At 43.3% G+C, this 24,395-nt stretch overlaps 1 long non-coding RNA gene across 2 annotated transcripts; it reads left to right on the forward strand.

Moving 5' to 3' along the window:
* The first annotated feature begins 1,561 nt into the window (after positions 1-1,561).
* LOC130375551 (uncharacterized) lies at positions 1,562-18,345 on the forward strand. 2 transcript variants are annotated; one of them, XR_008893851.1, is made up of 3 exons: positions 1,562-1,875; positions 18,036-18,143; positions 18,265-18,345. It is a non-coding gene; the product is annotated as an uncharacterized LOC130375551 (long non-coding RNA). The 2 variants fall into 2 exon arrangements; XR_008893852.1 differs by lacking the exons at positions 18,036-18,143; positions 18,265-18,345 and adding exons at positions 2,773-2,819; positions 7,668-8,341.
* Positions 18,346-24,395: the final 6,050 nt, after the last annotated feature.

Below are 24,395 nucleotides of genomic sequence, written 5' to 3' on the forward strand. Positions count from 1 at the left end.
CGTGGCGTCTCGCTTGAATGAGGCAGTGATGCTGTCGTCAAGGAGACCATGGATCTCAGAACCTCTCAAAACAAGCCTTATATGGTAATGTAATGGATGTCAACATCACCGTCTCATCCCCTCCCATTTAGCATTTAAAATTAATCAAAAGGGATGGATGAAATTTTGTCTCTAAAAAGTTTGTATAGAATAATGAAGAAGAAGGAATAAAACTGAAGAACAACAATTGAGAGCTGCATGCAGCACTCACCTAATTACAATATAAGTAGGCCTACCTCTCAAAACAAGCCTTATGTGGTAATGTGATGGATGTCCACATCACCGTCTCATCCCGTCACATTTAGCATTTAAAATGAATAAAAATGGATTGGTGCTAGCCTATCGCTATTATTGTGCTTCATATTGTATAATTATCACTAACCATATCTGTCCATCAAGCATGTTAGGCCATGCTAAATCAAAGTCTATCCACATAATCTTAACAAATTGGAAACTAGAAAATGCATTTCCTGCAGAAAATGCGGTTAGTGCTGTAGTGCAAACTGAGGTTGAAAACATGTTTCATAAGTAAAACAAGACGTAAAGAAATGTTAAATGGCTTTAAATCAAGCGAAAGGATTTGAAAATAGTGTTGTAAAATGGTTCGAAAACAAATAAAGTGGGTTAAAAAAAGAGCTAATGTGACCGACTTTGAATATATTTGAGTACGTTGTGGGTATTTGTTTGAGAATTCGAAAATATATATTATTGACCTTATTACTTCACATTTAGTTGATCGAAATAAGCTCACAAAATGAGGATCCCGTTGGTCTCCTTCAGCTTTTATATCGCGTATCGTTTGTGTAGATATAGGCATGTGTTGCCAGATCGGATTGGCAATTTCCAGCCCAATTATTGACTTAAAAACACCAAATCAACCAAAAACCAGCTAAAAACGTATATTGCCAGGAAACCGATAATTCGTATACTTCTGCAATGGCAAACACACGAATACACACCGAAACGCAACCTTATTATCTATGACGTTATGTGGTATACAAGGGACCTCTCATCCATCGATAACACACACACATAAGGTCTGCGTAAAGAACACACTGATAGCAGTAGAAAATGGGTCTTCGATGACATCCACAACACACAAAATAGGCACATAAAAGTCAAATTGTGAGCAAAATTAACACCTGAATGCGACGTAATTGACCTAATAACTTTTACGTTACACACAAACACACACACACGCGCGCGCGCTCAGTGTGTAGGGACACGCTCATTTAACATGTTTGGTAAATTAGCTAATATTAAAACAACCCTCAAAATAGTCACGCATAAAATGATCTTACATTTATGTAGAAATTGAACTTGAAATATTCTTACAAGAACTTAAAGAACATCAACCGGAGAACTAATGTTCAGCCACCGGCAGCGCCGCGAATGCTTCGCGAATCAAATCTCTACTGGCGCGGTGGTTTGAGTGACAGGTCTGAAAGCCCTCCCTCGCCCCTAATTACTATTGGACAGGCAAGCATTGATTTTAGCATTTATCTACTACCGGTGGACGTACACCCGGATATGTAGCAAGCGCCTAGCCTTTAGCAATATAAACGGGGCTCTCCACAGACAAACGGCAGATTTCTAACAATCATATTTCCAATCGATTCATCATTTTATCGCAAGTCTAACACGAAATACAGAACCGTTTAAGCTTCACATTGTGTTTCTAGGTTGACGTTGTTTAGGCTCCACGACGTCCGCAGTGGTTAGCTCTCACAGCCACCATGGGCTATCGCTAACTAGCCGCCCTGTCACCTTGGCTGTTATCTCCAGAACTGCTCACGCTCCAGCCTCAACGTCCTTGAGACCAACTGGAAATATACGGTATGAAATTAACTGATTCTTAAAAAAGTATAAATTATATCGAAATTCTGTGTCTACATATACGTATAGAATAATACAGAAGAAGAAAGAAAGAATAAAACTAAAGAAGAACAATAGTGGCGAGTGGCAATTCTTCCAAAAGTTGGATTTCAGACTTGATCTTGGATAGAGAGTGTTATCCACTGGGCTGACTCGGTAGGTTTGATTTAGACCATATTCGATCAACATAGTTGAAACTAGCATTTGTAAAAATTTATATATTATCTATTTATAGAAAATAGTAAAATGTCAACCAAGAAAAAAAAGATAATGTGAAGTAATTGTCTAATGAACAGCTCATTTGACAGTTTGGTTTGCCCAATCTTCATGAAGGGTCTTCTTGATTTAGTGTCAGTTTTTGTTATTCATGAACAAGCAACAGTTGAACTTACTTTGCTTGCTCATGTAACATATTAATATTAGTCACATTATATGGCACTATAAAGAGGAAGACCAACCTGATTGAAACCACTTTCTTTACCTGAACTCTCTGTTCTTGAGTAGGCCTACATAGAGAAGTGACACCTTTCTTTACCTGAACTCTGTTATTCGGCTCTGGATAGACCGAAACAATTCTTCCTCTCCTGAACGTTAATATCCATTAATGCTGAGGATGCTGTCTTAACAGTAACTGAAAAACTTTAAATGAGTGCAAATACATTTTTTAAGTCAGACTCCCAGTGACATTTCACCTTTTTAAGGGCCTTTACATGGGAGCGCCATTGTAAGCCCTGGTAATTAATAAGCAAATGATCTATATTAAGTGTTTGTTGTCTGGATGTTCCTCAAATCTACTGCTCAAACAATGCTGAGCTATGGACGATGTAAACCTGTGTTGTGTGGTTGATGTGATTAAAGGGTGAGACTGGAGACTGAGGAAACGGACCAAACACAGGAGATTAGTAGTAAGTAAACGCATTTATTGACACTGAATATGAAAGTTATTTCTTTCTTTATTTACCAAAACTTCGAAATACATTGTTTCTTCAACAAGTTACAGGGCATCCATAACAAACACAAGTTACTAATAGTGTTAGTTCTAGGCTACTTTTACAACTTGCATCTATGAAAAAGTTTGGATCATAAATCACAATAACGATCACAAATCAAAATATCTTGACAAGGTTTTATAACTTAAATCAAATTTGCCAATATTCATGGGAACCAGACACTTGTCTAATAAATTACAAAAAGTGTTTCAAGTTTAAGTCAATTTCAACTCAAATCTGTGAAATAGGCTAAATCAAATATATCAAGGGAGGTTGGTTGTAGTCTTTTCACTCGGTTCTAGCCCTATTGTTGTTCCGGAGAACCGTGCGAAAAGACTACTACCAAATATAAACATATCCGCTTATCCGGTTCCGGTTTCAATGGGATTACGGAACGCCAAATAAAACACAACAGAAACTGTATTACGCTACGATAATGTATATAATGATTTGACACGGCATTCTCCGCGCATTACTTCGGCTTTGCAAGTACTGCATATTGCAATTCAAGTACCTTCATTTGAGACCGTAAAAAACATCCAAACCGCCGACATTGATTCTTTTCAGTTAAGGTGACAAACTAGGGCTGGGCGATATATCGATATTTAAAATATATCGATATTTTTTCAAACGCGATATGAAACGAGACCATATCGTCAACATCGATATAATTTAATTTGCGTTGAAATTACAGCACATTTGTTCCAAATAACACCAGTTTCGAGCCGCCTGCTATTTCGTAACTCTGCTTGTGTCCCTCCCGCTCTGCCTCCGGCTCACAGTCTCTGCCTGCCCCCCCCCTCCACTGACTCACGTCAATTTTTGAAATCGTGAAACATGAGCCGTGTTCTAAATTGTATTTTAAGTGCACTATATTGTGCATGAAATTAACCACTGAGAATTCGAACACCACTACAAAATGGCGAGCACCCTATATAGTGCACTATATCCGTGATAGGGAACGATTTCGAACACGGCTATGGAGTCCGCCTGCACAAGCAGCTCCGAGGAGCTTGTTTGCAAGCGGAAGACCAACGGCTCCATAGTATGGAAATGGTTTGGATATAAGGTGCCTGACGAATTACAAAATCACGTAATTTGTAGAGAGTGCTTAAAAACTGTCGCAACCTAAGGGTTGCCATTCTGTGCATAATATTCCGGAGGTGCACACAGCTTTTGGCCGTGATATTATATTTTATAATGTTCTCAAATACGAGGCGGAGGCAGTGTCTAGTCCACGGTTTATTCAAACATCAAACTGTATTCAATTCTGAAAGGTAGGAATAGTAATTGTAAATCGAAACGGTAGGTAGGCTATAGTAATAACGGTAACTCCACAGTAACTTCAAGGTTTCTCACTCCGCGAGACCCAAACATAAAACATTAAAGGTCCCATGACATGAAAATCTCACTGAGGTTTTCTAACATAAATATGAGTTCCCCTAGCCTGCCTATGGTCCCCCAGTGGCTAAAACTTGCGTTTGGTGTAAAACGAGCACTAGCTGTTTTGCTCGCCTTTGAAAAAACGGAGGCTCAAGCGCGCTGATTTGGAATGTCTTTAGGTTTGTCACAAAGCATCTAAGCTCCTCCCCTTACTCTGCCTGGCCCGCCCAGAGACGTTGGCCCGCCAATGAGACACGACCGTGCGAGCGCCACGTGTGTGTGAATACACACACTGTAACGCAAGTGTTTCTTGTCGGTTCTTTGACGTCTCTTGTATTTCCACAACGAGACTGTAGTGGGGGTTATCTGAGCCATGGTTGAGAAGGAATTGGGGGGAAAGGAACTTTGGCTTTGACTCGCTGAAGTACATGAACTGCGACATGCCTCCCGTGTGTTCTAGAATATTTACAGAACACAGCTAAAGGCTATGTGCGCCACATCCACTGTAAACAGAGCGCATGGTACCGTGGCTGCAAGCTGCTCAGGGCTACAGACAGACACCAAAACAGCGCATTTGGGGGAAGCTCAATGTGCGACTGGCTCGGAGTGGCTGTAACTCTGCACCACGGTAGAATTTCGGGAACGTCTTTGAATACTGTGTTAGTTGCCCACTAATACCTATATTAAAGAATACATAAAATAGCATGTCATGAGACATGACATGCAACGCCCCCCCCACGCAGTCGTTACGGTTCATAATATTTCGGAGGCGCACAAAGCTTTTGGCCGTGATGTTATATATTATAATGTTCTCAAATACGAGGCGGAAGCAGTGTCTAGTCCACGGTTTATTCAACCATCAAACTCTATTCAATTCTGAATGGTAGAAATACTAATATCAAATCTGCGCGCATAGCGCGCCGCCGCCCCCCCCCCGCCCCCCCCTCGACAAATATCGATATTTATCTTATATCGATATTCTGCTTGAAGATATCGAGATATGACTTTTGGTCCATATCGCCCAGCCCTATGACAAACACTCCTGTACTGCCTCTCCGTGCGTCTCTGGCTGCGTCACTGACAATGTCACATGACCAAACAAGCTGCGCATGGGCAAAAAACACACAACGGCAACTAGACGGAAATAAATATCGGCTGTTAATATCGGACCAGTTTTACTTATCAGGCCGATGCCGATATGTTAAAAAATGACTAACATCGGCTGATAACGATATCACTGCCGATACATCGTGCATCCCTAGATGACATATATTATTATGATATACTCTGGTGATATCTTATTATTGATTTTATTGGAGTTATTGAAATTATTAATATCATGAACATTTTAATTGTTATTTTACTATTTATACAATAAACACATTTATTTAAACGAAATTAAATGAAAACCAGAGCTCAATTATATATTAGTTCCACAGGGGATCTTATTTTTATAGTTACATTATATATTGTGCTATTATATTATATATTCACATTATATATTATACATAATTATCATATTATTATACACATAATATGATCCTCAGCATTATTATTATACATAATGTTATCCTCATTATTATTATACATAAATATACATACATGTATAATAATAAAAAGGATCACATAATGACATTATTATTCATAATAATATGATCCTCAGCATTATTATTATACATAATATGAATATGCTCATTATTATTATGATACAAAATAAAAATAAAGTGATCCTCATTATGATCAGCCTTAGGGCCCGTGTCCACCAAAAGCGTTTTTAAAAGGCGGGGGCCTGTCTGCAATGCATTCTCTATGGCAGGTCGCGCAAGCAGCGCGCCTTTTAAAAAGCCGCCCGGGGCGGTTAAACGCTCCGCGAGCCTCGCGCTTCTAGACGCGCGCCCCAGTTGAAAACAGTTGAACTTTTTAAGAAAAGCGCTCCACGTCATCAGCGCTTTTTTCGAACGACCAATCAAAATCGAGGAGGCAAGGCTAAAAGTATCAACAGAACACAACCTGAAACATGTCGGACGAAAGTTTGATAACAGCTGTGAGTGAGTGTCCGGTCCTCACGTTAAAGGTGTATTATGACCAAACAAAGCGCAACCAGGCCTGGCGAGGCATTTCAGCTATGCTGGGCGTTACCGGTGGGAATTATTAATTAATTATTTTTATTCTACTTCATTTAAGAATGCTCGATTCTGATTGGCTGGGAGGGGTGCATTAATCCGGCATATTGCCCGCTGATTTGTCGGTTCTACTTGCTGCTGACTGAGCACAGTAGATCAATACGCCGCTTGTATCGTTTTCTATCACATACATTTCCAACATGAGGTCCATAGTAAAAATAAACCAAGGAGTGCATGTTTGATCGATTGTCATTAAAGCTGACTTGATACGAATGTAGCAACTACGTTATTAAACTAGTGATCAGATCCAGCCTTGTGTGGTTGCTATAGAAACGAGTTACCTACAGCTGAGCTAACGTTATTCACCGTAGTTCTAAAGGGAACTACTTTTCGAGGGAGATGAACTTAAACAGAGTATAGTATTTTAATAAGCATGCAATACGAATAAGAAAAAGGCTAATTATTAAAGTATTTGAATTGTTTTATTATGTTGGCCGGCGCGAAGTAGAATAAACTGAATAATCACCTCAAGACAGGGCAATAAACAGTTTGATATGCCCGGCTCGCGGAAGGTTACCGCGAGCCGGGTAAGCCGTCCACGAGCCGGGCATATCAAACTGTTTATTGCCCGGCCTCTCTGTGATTATTCCTTACATATTATTATCATGTTTATTAATGATATTATCGCATTTAACTATCAGCCATTAGGTACAAACTGCCATCCGTTTACTTGGCAGTTAGTATTAACGTTATTGATAGGTAGGGTTGATATTAACCTTCTAGGTTGTGTCAATTGCTAATTATAGAGACATAATCTTGTATGTCTCTACAGCTGAAGTGTCCCGCAAGAAGTGGAAATACTTGCGTGATAAATATTTGAAGGAGAGGAAGGCAGAGAGGGACAGAAAAAAAAGTGGGGCCGGTGCCACCTCTTTCAAGAGGTGGAAGTATATGGCCATCATGGGCTTCCTGGAGCGCCATGTTAGGAGAGGGTGACATCCAGCAATATGGAGCAGGGAGATTATAGCCAGGAGATAGCACCGGAGATCTTGGCCCTGCTAGCGCCCAGTATGTCTCCCCAACAAGAGGTAGGCCTATAACAGAAGCTAGTAGCCTAAAACATATGCTAAAAACATACCCTAACATACTAGTGTTCTTAAGGTTTTTGTTAGGTGAAGCCAGATGCAGAGATATTTATAAGAATTCACCATTTTAATTTGCACATTTTAAACAAACAAATGTATGCTCTCTTTCACAGGTGGTGGCTCAAAGTGAAGAGGAGATATGTCCTCCCTCTTCCAGCCTCTCACAGTCCGCTGCGGACACCTCTCCTCCATCTCCTCCCACTACCTCTACGTGGGCTCTGGTCACACCGCTGCGTCCTGCACCTCTACCACCACGGAGGAGACAGCTGGAGCAGCCGCTGTCTGCGTTCCAGAAATCAATCATGTCCTCTATCCAAAAGGAAAAGGAGAATGCACTGGCTGTTGACGAGGATGAGCATTTTATGCTCAGCCTCGTCCCATCGTTGAGGAGGCTGTCACACCAAAAAAAGGCCCAGGCGCGCATGAGGATGCAGCAGGTCCTGTACGATGTGGAGTTTGGAGAGTAATGAATTTGTAATCAATTTCTATTAAGATTTAAGATTTTTTTAAATGTGTAAATAATATTTTGTAATAATTTTCTATTTAGATTTAGTTTAAGCTTTAAGATTTTTTAAATGTGTACATATCTTGGAATCATTTTCTATTTAGATTTAGTATGAGCTATACAAATTATTTAAATGTGTACATAATATCTTGGTATCTTCAACTCACACTCCGACGGAGCTTTTCTGGCATTCCTGTGGAGGTTGGGGGCATTGAGCCGGAGTGGGCGGTGTTCAAAGCCTCCATTGCTGAAGCTGCGGTGGCTAGCTGTGGCCTCAGGGTCTTAGGCTCCTCAAGGGGCGGTAACCCTCGGACACCGTGGTGGACACCGGTGGTCAGGGAAGCCGTCCGACTGAAGAAGGAGGCCTTCCGGGATATGATATCCTGGAGGACTCCTGACTCGGTTGCAGGGTACCGACAGGCTCGAAGGTCTGCAGCGGCAGCCGTGTCGGAGGCTAAGCAGCGGGTGTGGGAGAAGTTCGGAGAGGCCATGGAGAAGGACTTTCGGTCGGCACCAAAGTGTTTCTGGAAGACTATCCGGCACCTCAGGAGGGGGAAACGGGGAACCATTCAAGCTGTGTACAGTAAGGATGGGACTCTGTTGACCTCAACTGAGGAGGTCGTCGGACGTTGGAAGGAACACTTTGAGGCGTTTAACCCGGGAGAAACTGTGGGAGGTGCTGCGGGAGTATGGGGTAAGGGGGTTTATCCTCAGGGCCATCCAATCTTTGTACTCCCAAAGCGAGAGCGATTGTTGACGGGGGGGGGGGGGGGGGTTGTATGTCTTCAAACTTCGTCTGGGCAATAAGGAAAGAATCAATGATAAAAAAAAAAAAATTTCAACAAGGTTGATTTAATGTAAACTAATTTCATGTACAGGAGCATAAAGCACCAATACATATTGAGATAGCTGGTGGTGAGCTTGGATGGTTATGATATTATGGCTAATAATAATAATAAAAAAAAGATTTTTTTTTTTTTTTCTCTTTTCATTTTTTTGGCCGGTTGTTGGCCTGGCGGGGGCGCTCGTTGGCCTGGCGGGCCGCCAGGCCTGAACAATGGTAGGGGAAACACTGGATTTAGTACAAGCTATAAGAAATGTTTCAAATGTGTACATAATATCTTGGAATCATTTTCTATTTAGATTTAATACAAGCTATAAGAAATGTGTACATAATATCTTTGAATCATTTTCTAATGAATCAGTTAATTAAACATTTTAATGCTAAGACAATGTTGTCTTGTTTTCATTACATTAGGTAGTAGATACATAATGAATGCTCTGATGATGATGGTGCTAAAGGTGTGTTTTTGTCTTCAGAAGTAATCCAGCATACAACATGAATGTTAGATTGATTTAAGAAATTTAATTATTAGTTTTGGTTTTCTGCCTTTTTTGATTTAAATATATAAAAAAATGATAAACTAAATTCCATCCTGCCAAGTCATTCAACCAGGCAGAGATGAGAAATAGCGGTTGAAGGTCTCCCTCACTGCGACCGCTTCCCTGGAGGCGTTGTTGCTGCCGACCCTGGGGATGCTCTGCACCCTGTGATGGCACAGTTGGAGTACGGGGGCCATCCTCTCCCTCACCATCCCAACGCATGTAGTTGAGGATACAGGTGGCTTTCACGGCGCTCTCTGCAACCTCTGGCGACACGCCGAGAACCCTCCTGTAGAGCCTCCACTGGTTGGCGAGGATGCCAAAGGCGCACTCCACAATCCTCCGGCCATGGGACAGCCGAAAATTTAAGCTCCTCCGCTCTCCCCCCAGGTTTTGGCCAGGGTAGGGCCGCAGGAGGTTCCTCCGCAGAGGTAAAGCTTCATCCCCAACTGAAAACATGCGGTTGGGTTGGGATGGTCTGCTCCAGGTAGGGGTCGATCAGGTGGAAGGTCCAGGTTCCCCAGCCGCAGAGCAGTGCCAAAGGCCGAAGACGAGAGCGTGCCTCCACTGCTCCTGCCGTAGGCCCCCACATCCACGACCCTAAATCTATAGTGGGCATCCACCACCGCCAGAAGAACGATGGAGAATGCCCCCTTATAATTGAAGTACTGGCTGCCAGTAGACGGTGGGGCCTGGATTACCACATGTTTACCGTCTATGGCGCCGAGGCAGTTGGGGAAGTCCGCCAGCTTCTCATAGTCCCCCGCTAACTTCATCCAGTCCTTTGCCCCTGGCACAGGCATGTATGTGGAGACCATACACTGCCATATGGCCTCACACACACTCCTCACAATCCTCGCCACAGTGCAGAACCCCACCCTGTAGCTGAAGGCTATGGACCTGTACGAGTCTCCAGTTGACGGGTACCTGCAACATAAACAAAGAGCCTACATTATCTTCAGTTAATTAGAAAACAAAAATGAACTGCAGTTGCTAATAAAGGTTTGCCTTCTTATTAATTAAATGTGAAAAAAGCCTACATTTAATTTATTGAATTAATAAGAAGGCAAACCGTTAACTCCTGTTAACTCCTATAGACCTAACGTCAGTTGGTATTTAACGTTAGGTCTATAGACCTAACGTTAAATACCAACTGTTGTGTTCATTTACAAAGACGCATTTCAGTTTTCACCGCTGGACTGGGCATAGGGCATGGCGGGCATATGCCCGGTGGCCTGAAGCCTGTTATTTTTTTTTTATTCATGCCAAACTCGCGTCTAACGTAGCAGGCCACGTTAACTTCAATGCAGGCCACGTTAACGTCAATTCAAGTTAAACTGGCAGATCTGCCCTTTATCATGATTGATTGAAGCCTGGGCCAATGAGGTGAGGGGCAGGCCAATTACGCCTACCCCTCCATCTCAGGCCCCGTTTACACGAAGGGAAAACGCAGATATTTTCCCACGGTTTGGCCTCTCATTTACACGAAAACGCCGTTCTTGTCACAGAAAACGATCATTTCTAAAAACCCCGGCCAAGTGGAGATTTCTGAAAACGCCGGTTACGTGTTGTCGTGTCAACGGGTAGAAACGGGGTTTTAGGTTCTGAAACGTCACATTATGCGCCAGGAAATGCTTAACGTCATATGAGCGCCTTATGTTTACAGTTTGTTTGTTACAGGAAGACGCTCGTTTTATTCGTTGTTGTTGATTCTGAGGATTCTGATTGGCTTGCATGGCTTTATCCTTCTCCCTACACTGCCACCCATAGGTTTGGCATAGTTATAATGTCCCAACGGCGTATTTATCCGTTTTGATGTAAACTACAACTTTTTTGAAAACGATGTGTGCACAATGTTATTTTTGAAAACGGAGGGGGGGAAATATCAGTTTCTATAAATACCCTGCTACGTATAAACGTGGCCTCAGCCTCCGTTGGTGACTTGGTTGGTTAGCCACTGCTAGCAGGCAGATCGAAAACGGGCAATATGGACCCTAGTGGGAAGAAAAGAAAGGGTGGCGCTGAAAGAGCAGGGACCAGAAAAAAGCAGCCCTTCAGGCAGATGCTACGAAATGCCTAAAAATAGCTGATATGTTTGCTGCTCGTGGACATGGAGCCTCCACATCTGCAGCAGCAGCATCAACAGGTAGTGGAGGAGAAGATGCTCGACAGCAGGTGGACGAGGCGGCCATGACGGTAAGTCAAGGTTAACTTCAGCTATTAATTAATGAACAGCAAAATGTTTATAAATCAGACATCTATGTGTGAGAAAGAAATATTGATCTTCTGTCGAAGTTAAGTGCTGTCTAACCTTGTCACTCAGATATGAATTAATGTCGGACCGTCTGATATTATTTTGGTGCTGCTCACTGCCAGTCATGTAACCTAGCCTAGCAATGTAGGCTAGGCTAGGTTAAATGGTGTGCATGGCTAGCTACAACGCTGCCGCAGCCAGGTTGTTTATTATTCTTTATTCGTTGTATTTGTGTGACTGTTGTGCCACCGCGGGGTTGCTTCTTTATTCTTTATTTTGTTTGTGTGACTGTCGTGCGTCGGCCTTACGAAATATGCTGTTTTGCACAGTCTTACTGAGCGATGGGGTGGACGGTCCCTTTCTATAGAACAGAACTAATGTATTTTCTCACTCCTCACTTCTGGGCACCTACGAGTGCAGTCACGTAACCTAGCATAGCAATGTAACCTGTGCAAATTGTGTGCATGGCTAGTTACAACGCTGCTGCCGCCAGGTTGTTTATTTATTCTTTATTCTTCATTGCATTTGTGTGACTGTCGCGGTGGCTGCCGCCAGGTTGTTTCTTTATTCTTCATTCTGTTTGTGTGACTGTCGTGCGTCTGCCTTACAAAGTAAAAGCTTGCTGTTTTGCACCGTCTGTGGCGGTGGCGTCTGCTGGTGTGTGGTATGACGGCTTCCCTGTGTAGAATGTATTTTGTCATTCATCAAGAATCTGGGCGCCGACGAGTGCGGCAGAAAGTCTGATCAGCTCTGTGTTTGTATCTTTGATTCTCGTCAATTTTAGCCAACTTTTCAACTCCTTAATTTCCGTCGGGGTTAATAAAAGCACTACTCTGCTCTATTGTCCCAACTTGCTGACTGCTCGTGTGCTTTCCAAAGGTGTATCAGTTACAGAGGGAAGGGAAAGGGGAGTAATTACATAGACTGACATGTGTATACAATTTTATAATAACTGCACGGGATTAAAAGTAATGTAGTTTTATCATTTTAAAATAAACAAACTCTGCATAAGATACTTCATTTAAAGGTCGTGTATGGTGTTTGTGGTATGGTTATGGTGTTGTTGTTGTTGTTGTAGTAGTAGGCTACTTCCAGGCTGCTGCCAGTTTCCAGAAGCTGCAAAACATACTGTACTTTCGTCAGATCAGTAAATAGTGGGCCCAGTTTATTACTTGGTAAATATTTATGAAAAGCTCAAATATAGTTTTAATGCCTACTTGGGCCACAATCCTAAATCCATTTATAATCATGAAACAAAATGTTTCAGTGTGCATGTGATTTAGTGCAATTTTATGTTATAAAATGTTATATTGGCCTCTGCTACTTTCTTTGGAAAAATGTGGGCCTTGAGGTTGTGACTGTGATAATGATAATGTTTGTTACTTCAGGTTGATTCACCATCCTTAGAGAAGGGGGCAAGTGAGGAGAGGGAGGAGTTGAGAGAGCCAGAAGAGCAGGAGAGTGAGTTGGTAGAACAAGTCAGAGAGAGAGAGACGGACGAGCAGGAGAGTGAGACGGTTCGATGTACAGAGTTGGAGCAGAGAGATGCAGAAGAGCCACAGAGAGAGAGCCAAGGCATCAACTACTTTGCTCGCCCAGAGCCTGCCTTTTTACAGCCATTCTTAGATCACCACCCACAGCAGAACACCACCAGTGCAGTTGTTCAGAAGGTGTTTACTTGTAAGGATGGGACGAGCAGGAAGTGGGTCACATACTGCAAAGAACGTCATTCACTGTTCTGTTTTGTGTGTCTGGCATTTGCGAAGACAACTGATACCAGCCCATTTATTACTGGCATGACTGACTGGCGACATGTACATGTGCGCATTATGGAGCACGAGAAGAGCACTACACATTATACCTGTGCTGAGGCATTTTTCTTAAGATGCTCAAAAAGTGACATCAGCACCCTGTTCGCTGGAAGCCAGATATCAGCCCACAGGGAACAAGTCAAAAAGAGACACCAAGTTTTGGAGCGTGTGGTTGATGTGGTGAAAGTGCTTGGCAAGAGAGGGCTGAGCTACAGGCATGTAGCCAATGAAGCTGCATACACCCTGGACGACCAAACAATAGACCATGGCAATTTCCTGGAGCTGGTGCTGTTGCTGGGTAAATATGATATCTGCCTCAGAGAACACCTTAATGAGTGCATTGAGAAGAGCAAGGCACACCAGTCCAGTGGAAGAAGCAGAGGCTCCCTCATCACCCTACTTTCCAAAACCACTGTAGACTCAGTGATTGACGCTGTTGGGCACTTCATTCAACAAAGCATCGCCAGTGATGTCCGGAAAGCAGGGATGTTTTCTCTTCAGTTAGACACCACCCAGGACATAACAGGCCATGACCAGTGCTCCGTAATACTGAGATACGTCAATGAGGCTGTGCAGGAGAGGCTGGTGGCAGTGGTAAGGTGTGAAGCATCCACAGGACAGTCCGTTATTGATTTAATCTCAGGAGTTTTACAGCGCCTGAACCTGGACAAGGAGATGTGCATTGGGAATGCAACCGATGGGGCATCAAATATGCAGGGCCAATACAAAGGCTTCTCGGCTCTGATGACTGCACAGTCTCCAACACATGTGCATGTGTGGTGCTATGCACATGTGTTGAATCTCGTTCTCTCCGATACAACACAGGCTGTAATTGAAAGTGGCTCCCTCTTTGGTCTTATCAATGATATTGCTGTCTTCATCAGGGAGTCATATCAGAGGGTCAGTCTATGGGAGAAAACCAAGCAGGAGGAGACAAGACACAATCGCCTCAGCCCAATTGGGGAGACACGATGGTGGGCAAAGCACAAGGCTCTGAAGAAAATCTTCGGGCATTTCGGGAAGCCAGAGGATGGTCTCTTCATCGATGCCGTCCTCACCCTGGAGGCCATCGAGAAGAAAGAAAAAGAAAAGCCAGCTGTACGTGCCAGAGCGCGAGGGTTTAAAGAGGGCCTTTTAAGACATGAGACTGTCTTGACTGCTCAGATATTTCTCAGGGTGTTTGAGCATACGACTCCTCTTTCAAAATACCTCCAGTCCAAGGGCATGGACATCCTCTCTGCCCACCGTATGGTGACTGCCACCCAAGAGGGCCTCAAAGGCATTGCGAGGGACTTCAGAAGTGTGAGGGCGGCCGCAGACTCATTTGCTAAATGGGCAAATGAGAAACTGGAGGAGAGGGAGGAAAACACAGATGTGGAGGTGGAGGCTGCACTGCCTGAAAGAGGGCCAAAAGAAGAAGACGCATGGCTGGAGAGATGGCAGACGATGAGGTCCCCATGGAGGCTGGCAAGTTGTACGAGGTTAAGGTGCACAACCCCATCCTGGACGTGGCTATAGAGGCAATACACAGGCGTTTCCTCACGCATGGCACCCTAATTGCTGACCTGGCTTGGCTGGACCCCAGGAGGTTTGATCAGATCAGAGCCATTACTCTTCTGGGCAATGCACTTAAAAACCTCAGCATGTGTCTCCTGAAATTCGACTCAAGGGCTACAGTGAATGAGCCACAGTCGGAACTGAAAAGTTTTGCCGCACAGTGGGACAGGCCGAAGGAGTCCCATGTGGATGAGTATAAGACAAGAACAGCAGAGGAAGCCTCAGCAGAATTTGAAGAAGATGGTGGCATAGTAACCAAAATCTGCAGTTCCTGCAAAGATTGCCCACTCTGCTGCTATCAAGTACTTCGGAGATTCAACATGCTCTCAGATGCCTATCATCTCCTTGGGCTTGCGTACAAATACCTTCTGACCCTCTCCCTTACTCAGGTGGCCTGTGAGCGAAGCTTTTCAACACTGAAGTTCATTAAAAGCAGACTCAGAAGCAGCCTGTCCGCAAACAAGTTGGAGGCATTTATGCTGATGGCTACTGAAAAGGACATCCTCATGTCTCTTGATACAGATGTCATCATTGACAGGGTAACCAGAAGAGCGATCTGATGAAAAGGCTGCTTTTGTGATGAGGTAAAATAATACGCTGACTTGAAACACTCATAGTGGATCAGATTAAGTTAAACTCTGTCCTTGCACAAAGTACATTGCAGAGAAAATGTAAAGCAGTATCTACCTTTAGTGCACATGAGACCTTATATTAGAATCACTGTCATTTAGAATTAAAACATTAGATCTGAATACACATTTACTGTGTCACATTCTTAGAACGTTTTTGTAGAGTTGAAATGCACTACTATGATCACCTGTGTTATTTTTCTCACATTTCTATCTTTCATCTTTTATAAGGTTCCCATGCTTAAGGAGTGCTGGGTGTTGCTGCTGAGAAGAGGCAGATGGGATAGCATCAGCATCTCTCCCACTTGTTGGATTGTGTGTGTGTGTGTGTGTGTGTGTGTGTGTGTGTGTGTGTGTGTGTGTGTGTGTGTGTGTGTGTGTGTGTGTGTGTGTGTGTGTGTGTGTGTGTGTGTGTGTGTGTGTGTGTGTATTCTGGTCCATTTGAAAGCTCTCATTGGTTTGCATGCTGCATGTAAGTTACCCATTCCTTTTCGTTTTAATGTTTGTTTTATTGATATTCATATTCTTAATATACAGTATAATTGTGTATTTATTTACTTTATTTTTTCTATTTATTTTGTACAGTTAAGTGATTTGTTAGGTTAAGCAATTTATTTTATTTTGTACAGTTAAGTAATTATTGACTCATTGTAAATATAAGTGTTTAACTTCAATTGTTATGTGTGTCATCACTTTTTATTTTATATTCAACATTAAATGGATGAAAATCCTATTCTTTCCAAATCCTGGCATAATTTCACACACCTAACATTTTATTTTGTATTGACAGCAACACAAATTGGTAATAAGAGAAATCCTTGCTGTTACTTGTAGCTTGTAGTGAGATAAACATCTTGTGGCCTTTTTGTGTATTGCAATTTTAGGTCAGCCTTTGCATCCAGTCATTGGTACAGTCATCCAGTCATTTCTTGCTTTAATAATGCATTGTATCACACAAGTAATGATATATTATTCATAGTTTAGCCTACAGTATTACATTTATTATAATTATATTAACTAAAATGAATTAATTAATATTTTTTAATATAATTCCTTTACTTAAATTTAAGTAACAAGGTTGAAAGAAATGACATGTCTAAAAAGTAATGTGACCTACGGTCAATAGATCATACTTTTGATAAGCCTAATGGTGCGGCCACACCAACCGCGTTACTCGCGTTGGACAACGCGAGTACCGCGCCTAACCTGACGCTTGACCAGTGTGTGGTGGTTCAACGCTCCAACGCGTCAACGCGCCAACGCAGCTAGATGAGTCCATTGTCCATGCAAGTGAACGGAGCGTTCCCTCTTCGTCATAACTATCAAACCAAACATCCTTCACATTAACTGAGCGAACATTATGAAAGTAAAATGCACATTTCTCGCTAGAAATGTTTCCATAAACGCATTAATGGCGTAACTATGTTACTATATCCACCCAGAAGAAAAAAGAAAGATGTCGGCCGTATGCTTCTGTGCAAGCGCACTACTCTCTGCCAGTGACGTCGGGTCAAGCTCCACGCTGATTGGCTACCGCGGCTAAGCGTCACGCGTTGGAGCGTTGAAAGTCAATTTTCTGAACTCCGGGCGTTGGTGCGTTGGGCGCGTTACTGCGTTTACGTGCGTAATTACGTGCAACTGCCGCGCCCAACGCCCCCAACGCAACGCTTCAACGCATGTACCGCGCCTAGACCAATGGTTCCCTATGCAAAAATGCCGATTTTCAACGCCCCCAACGCGAGCAACGCGGTTGGTGTGGCCGTACCCTAAGAGTATTTTGGGAGAACTTTTCATAATGCTTCTCATAGTGTTAAAATGTTTGTGTCTCCTAGTGCACATTGATCGTTTAAGGCAGTGATTCCCAACAAGGGGTATATAGTACATATACCACCTGAGGTGCGCAAGCAAACTGCAGGGGGTATGTGGATAAATTAACGAATGTGTGCAGCATAGTCATTGCATAAGTGAAGGGGTACTCATGGTGTGACAAAAAGGCTTAAGGGGTACGCATGTCAAAAGCAGTTGGGGAAAAAACCCACGCTGTCACACAGCGCGCTTACATTTTTCCCCGTCAATACCTGGTGGTGGCCTGCTCTTGGTTAAAAATGCCCGGCCTGAAAAATGTCCCCAGTCCAGCCCTAACTCACCTCAGACAAACTCAGGGTGTGGCCCCCAGAGGGGGATGTAGAGGGGGGCTTCAGGGTGTGGCCCCTAGGGGGGGATGTAGAGGGGGGCTTCAGGGTGTGGCCCCTAGTGGGGGATGTAGAGGGGGGCTGCAGGGTGCGGCCCCCAGAGCGGGCTGTAGAGGCACCACCAATCAAACGCTCTCCCGGGCCTCACAGGTGTCAGTCCCTCTCAGCTCCAGATGGCTCCTGGTTCTGAGCCAGTGGGACATGGCTTCCCTCTTCTGCTCCACTGGTGGAAGAAGACGAGCAGGAGTCAGTGTTTCAGTAAGTTCAGTGAGTAAAACAGACTGAGTCTAAAAGAAGCATTGGCTGTTGTAGAGAGTAACGTTTAAAGTATCACCTTAGGACGTAAAACAACATGTAGGCGGTCTTCTCTGGTCCTCAGGACCGGCGTCTCCGCGGGCGTCACACGGGCGTCGTTGAGGGTCAACCATCCGGCGCCGTCCTCTCCAGCGACGTCACTGACTTAGTGGCCTGGGGGACACAAGACATCCATTACCTTACTGTCCCCCAGCGTGGGACGGGTCTAGTGTCTGACGCGTGTGTCAGGTACAGATGTACATTCTTTACTATAAAAGCTTTAGTTACCGGTGTTGATGCTCTCCCCGAGGTGAGAGACCATCCCCGACAGACGGTAGGTGCTCTGGTTGCTGTAGAGAAACAGGATTCATTTGTCAGAGAACCTAACCCTAAGCATTTTTACACTGCCAAGCAGGTACGGTGGCTGCTTGGCAGATGTTACAGTTTCACTGTCCTGCCTGTGTAAAGCCCTCAAAGAGCCGGCTTTCTTGTTCATTGGAGCAGGCGGGGCTACGCACGTAGACATCTTTAGAATAATTTGCATACTCGTAATGTTTTAATTTTATTCAAGCCACTCGCACGCAAGAATGAGTAGACTGCGTCTGAATGTAGGCTACAAACCCCATTAACTATTTACAAGTGCAAAAATGGCAATGCCGGGAAAAAGTTTCAAATAAGACGGGCATATTGAAAGTGTAAAAAACGCTTTTATCACTTGAATCTGTCCATATTCTGTCCCACTGTGTACTACAGCTCTCTCCCTGGCCCCTCTCACCCCATGAACTTCCTGAAGACCTCTGTCCCTGTCTCCTGCACTGTCAAGATGATCCACTGCTGCTGAGAAACACACCAACAATCCTGTTTTGTACACAACTGAAAAACTCAAGCGGTTGGGCATGAGATAGGAATCCATCACTTTTTTCTTACCCATGTTTGCACTTGGTTTTGCTCCAGATGCGATGTCCCCCTCTCCATAACTTGATCTACAACACATTCCATACATAATGATTAATCAGATATTGAGGATCGTAAATTAAACACTAAAATGGTTGTGTGAGGTCCTCTATAAGAGGCAGGGGAGCTTATGGCCGGATTACCAATCTAGATTCATCTGACTGTTTCAATGACGCCCAGCACTCCCAACCCGCCCAATCCGTTTCCATGAAGCACAACGCACTGCCTACCGTCCCAGTCTGTTTCCTTATCTCTTACCTCAGTGGGTCTATCCCAGCTGCAGCACCCTGCACTCCAACGAGGGAGGCCAGAGACAGCCATGGAGGAACGCTGACAGCATCGGTCACCTTCCTCAACCGTGCCCCGTCGTGGTGGAAGCGCTTCATGTGAAGGAGTAACACTCTGTGGACACAAACGGTTCATCGTCCGATCGCTGAATGCACACACGTGCCCTTACGTATGAAAAGGCTGCTTCAAGGTAGGGCTGGGCGATAACTCGATTACGATTATTAATCGCGATAAAACTCACGTCGAGCATCTGAAAACGTACCATCCCAGCGACTACACCGAAAGCATGAAAATGCGCGCAACAACAAGTTATCCCCGCCGTCCTACCGCAGCTGTCAGCAGCGCGAGCGGGGCTGTTCCAAAACAGCAGTCTATCGTGTCATCTTTTGCGTCAGTTGCACCGTATGATAAACAATCAAAAATAAGCAAAGATATAACAAACGCAGTTTCTTATTGTATAGCAAAAGACATGATTCCCATGAGCACAGTGGAAAAAGACGGGTTCAAAAAGTTGATTAATGTGCTGGACCAAAGGTACAATCTCCCTGGCAGAAAATATTTTTCGAAAACTGCACTGCCTTGTCTGTATGAAGAGTGCCGGGGAAATCTGGAAATCCAGCTTGGGTGTGTGAAATACTTTGCCACAACCACGGATCTATGGTCCAGTCGTACATCTGAGGCATACATGAGCCTCACCATTCATTTTGTCGACGAGCAGTGAGCTCTTCAGGGCAGGTGCTTACAGACGGCATATTTTCCAGAGGATCACACTGCCGCAATAATCAGCCAAGGCCTGGAAGAGGCACTCGCATCATGGGGGCTTAGCGAAGACCGACAAATGTGCATCACAACCGACAACGGGGCGAACATTGTCAAGGCTGTTTCACTTAAACATTCGACTCGCCTGCAGTGTTTCATCTTGCCATTGGTAAGTAAAAAAACCACTTGAATAAAGTGCCTAAATGTAAGCTACTTAACGTTTTTGTGAGGGGATAAATAATAGGCCTATATTGCTTCTCCCCCTCCCCCACAATATAGTATTTGTCTCTCATCAGATCAATTTGATCAAAGTTCAAGATCGAAAAAGTTTTCCTTTTATCAAAGCAATATTTTTCAGATTCTTAATGTCATTGCAATATTATAACTTATTATCACACAACCCGGTATCACGCGATTTCGTGCTCATGCGCACAAACGTTAATCTGTGCGCATCGCGTCCCAGATCACGATTGTCCGACTTTTTTAGTGCTGCACAGAACGAAATGTAAACCATGTGTAGCTATGTAGCATAATCTGGTTTTACAATGTTTACATTTTGCACTCATTTTGCACAGTTCTGCACTACGTAGTTCATATTTTATATATTAAAGTTCAGTTCATGTGCCAGTTCATCCACTTTTTTACTTTTTAGGTATTGGTCATGCCTCTACACGATTTAAGATGTTTTCTGAAGTACACAATCCACACTCAATAAGTGCGCCAATTTTCAGATGTCAGTGTCCAAATCGAATACTCCGTGGTGCACTAACCGGAAATTACGATCACGACTGCCGCCGCGGCTCGTCCCCCGCAATAAACATCCGGCTTTGAACGGTGAACTCTTTACGCCTAGCAGCTATAAAAATCTATAAAAACTACAAAATGACTATTAATGCAGGCTTTGTGGAAAATGCGCTTACATTGGCTCAGCCTGGCTACGCCCTCTTCCGCTACGTAGCTAAGATGGCTGCCGTTGAGTACGAAAAGTGTGCAATCGCCACTAGAGCTGGGACGACTAGTCGACATAGTCGACTTCAAAAATTCGTTGACATGAATAATTTGCGTCGACGCGTCGCCTCCCCCCCACTCTCACTCTAGTCGTGGCGGTAAATATGCACCAGAACGCTAGTCACTAGGGTTGGGCAATCGTCTACAAGCTTCCATCGTCCGATAGCGCCCCCTAGCGATCGCCGATAGTCGATACTATCGGGGGGGTCATCTTTATAATAATTGTATAATATTAATTATTTATAATAATTTATCGCTTTGAAAAAAATCACGTTTTTATTTTTCGAATTTTTTCTTAAAAACAAATACGATGTTCTTCCCCTTGGACCAGCGTGAGCCGTGAGCCTCCGCTGATTTAAGTTTCGATGCGTCGGCGCCGGCGGCGCTGTCATCATGACACACGCTGATGACACACAGCTCGTAGCTGTGTTCGAAATCGTTCCCCATCACGGATATAGTGCACTATATAGGGTGCTCGCTATTTTGTATTGTTGTTCGAATTCTCACTGGTTAATTTCATGCCCTATATGCACTTAAAATACCCAAAATGTGAGTGTACATATGATGTTACGTGTTACTCCCATATACCACAATGCAATGCAGTCGTGTTTTTCCGGAGGAGAAGACGAAGCTCAATAACCGCAAGCGGCGAAAACGACTACATTTAATGATGGAGTCTCCGGCTTTCGTTTAGAAATATCAACAATTTATTTGGGATTTAACAAGAAAATGAAACATTGAAAATTAATCAGAAAAACCTTGTTCAAGGAAATGTAACATTCAACATCAAAAAAACCTCCAGCTTTCCTCTAGACGTGCCCGGTTAGTTTACACAATCTGGGCGCATCTGTCTGCGTCACACAAATACCCGGCGCATTTACTGACGCAAATTACGTTTAGAAATGTTCAGCGTAGTGTCCGAATTCTCGTTTGTACGTTCCCTATGTAGTGCACTATATCATGAACACTATAGGGAATAGTGAGTGAGTGAATAGGGAACGATTTCGAAGTCGAACACAGCTCATGTACCACAGCTGTAACCCGGAAATGGTGCAGCGGGGTGTGATGTCATTTCGCCGTGCGAGCAGACCGGTAGGTTTCGAGCCCCTCCCCTCTCCTCTCGCAGCAGTGAGTGAATACGGCAGGTCAGCGCTACATAGTATGTTTTCCACCGGTGCCAGTTAATTTCAATTACAATTTGCGGGGCTTTTTAAGTTGAAAAAATAGCTACCACAGCGCTTTTAAAAAAAAAAATAATAATAATAATAATAATAATTATTAAAATATAATATTATCGCCTTTTATCGGCTACTTGAGACGATCGACGATGGATTCCATCTATCGTCGATAGTCGATAGAATCGACTATCGGCCCATCCCTACTAGTCGCCAATCGTTTAAATTCATAACAATGGCAGCGGCAAGCAGTAGCGGGAGCACAGAGGCTGGTGGCATAAAACTCGGCCAAGAGCCGAGTTCCGAGGGTTTGTTTACCAGCGTTGCTATGGTGACCAGTCTTGCGTGTTCCAACAGTTTATTAGGTATCTAATAAGCTGTCTAATCACTTCATTCACTGCCTCTTCCGTGGTCATTACAATATTATGAATAGACTGTCAGGTTCGGATTTTATACTCTGGTGAAAAGAGAACTTTTGTCATGTTATGTAGTTCTAGTCTAAATGTTGACTGTCGAAATTCCACGATCTAGTAACCAGTTCTAAGTAGTAAGAGAACTTTTGTCAAGAGAACTTTTGTCATGTTATGTAGTTCTAGTCTAGCTGTTGACTGTCGAAATTCCACGATCGATCAACAAGTTCTAAGTAGTAAACACACACTACAAGTTGACAATTTAAATTACATAAATCCTTTTCGAAGTTGGGTCTCTGAGGTGGCAGCGCATTATTTTTCAGTTTGCACAATGAGAGAGGGAGGAAGGAGTAGAACAGTATTTTTATATTTGGTATATTCCTCCTGATTGACTTATTTTGTTCATTTGTTAGATACTACATATGGCATCAAAATGCACTATTTTGCAGTTTGCACAAAAAAGTGGCATGTTAAAGAAATGTTGATATTTTAACAACAAATGTTTTGATATCCATATTGTGTGAAAAGATATATTGATGAAGTAATGTGAAATAATCGGTAACTGAAAAAATAATCGTTAGATTAATCGTAAAATTAGTCGTTAGATTAGTCGACTAATCGAAAAAATAATCCCTAGATTAATCGTTTGAAAAATAATCGTTTGGGACAGCTCTAATCGCCACACACTTCACGATTTGACCGTTTTGAGTACACCATCCGGGTCCTTTCAGTACTTATTTTCGCCCGATCTGAATCAGAACGCCCTACATCAGGTATCTCCAAACGGCGGACCGCGGTCCGGGTCCAGACCAAGTGACGGTCCTATCCGGACCCATGACCAATTTAAAATAATAATAAAAAATATAATATATATATATTTTTTTTATGATTTCACTATACAAAGCATGATTATGTTAGTAAAATCATTTCTCACTGAAATACAAATTGAAAGGCAGAATATTCTGTAGTACAGCAGGAAAACAGCAAAAAGCAATGATCTTCACAGAGCGAAGATCATGCACTCACCGAACTCTCCCCCTCCCTCCGTCTGTCACGGCATAGCGTCACTCATAAAATAGCCAATCAAATTTTTGTTTACCGGAAGAGCGATTTGGAATGAGAAAATGGCTTGCTTGAAAATAAGGAAAGTTGATCCCGAAAACAGACATTTTAAAGTTGAATGGACTGACCAATACATGTTCATTCTCCCGCAAGGCAGTACTAAACCTTTGTTGTGTCTTTTATGTGTTGAAACCGCGGCGCTGATAAAAAGCGGGAATATTAAGCAGCATTACGAATCCAAACACAGATCCTTCGAGGAAAAGTATCCCCAGAAGTCAGAAGTAAGAGCGTGGAAAATATCCAAGCTGAGAGCTCAGTATGAGAGGTCTACTCATTTACAGGCCAGCAACTTGCAAATGAATGCTCACTTAAGATTGCATGGATTTTGGGGCAACATAAAAAAACGTTCAGTGACACGACTGTTGTGAAGGAGTGCTTGAAATCCGCTGCCGAGACGTTACTTGAAGGTAAACAAAGGGATGAATTGCAGCCAGAAAATCCGAAATGTTATCAGATGACGCTTCACGTCACAGCTTGATGTGGCTGTTCAGAGTGCCCCA

The sequence above is a fragment of the Gadus chalcogrammus genome, chromosome 22 (assembly GCF_026213295.1).
Source record: "Gadus chalcogrammus isolate NIFS_2021 chromosome 22, NIFS_Gcha_1.0, whole genome shotgun sequence".
Lineage (NCBI taxonomy): Eukaryota > Metazoa > Chordata > Actinopteri > Gadiformes > Gadidae > Gadus > Gadus chalcogrammus.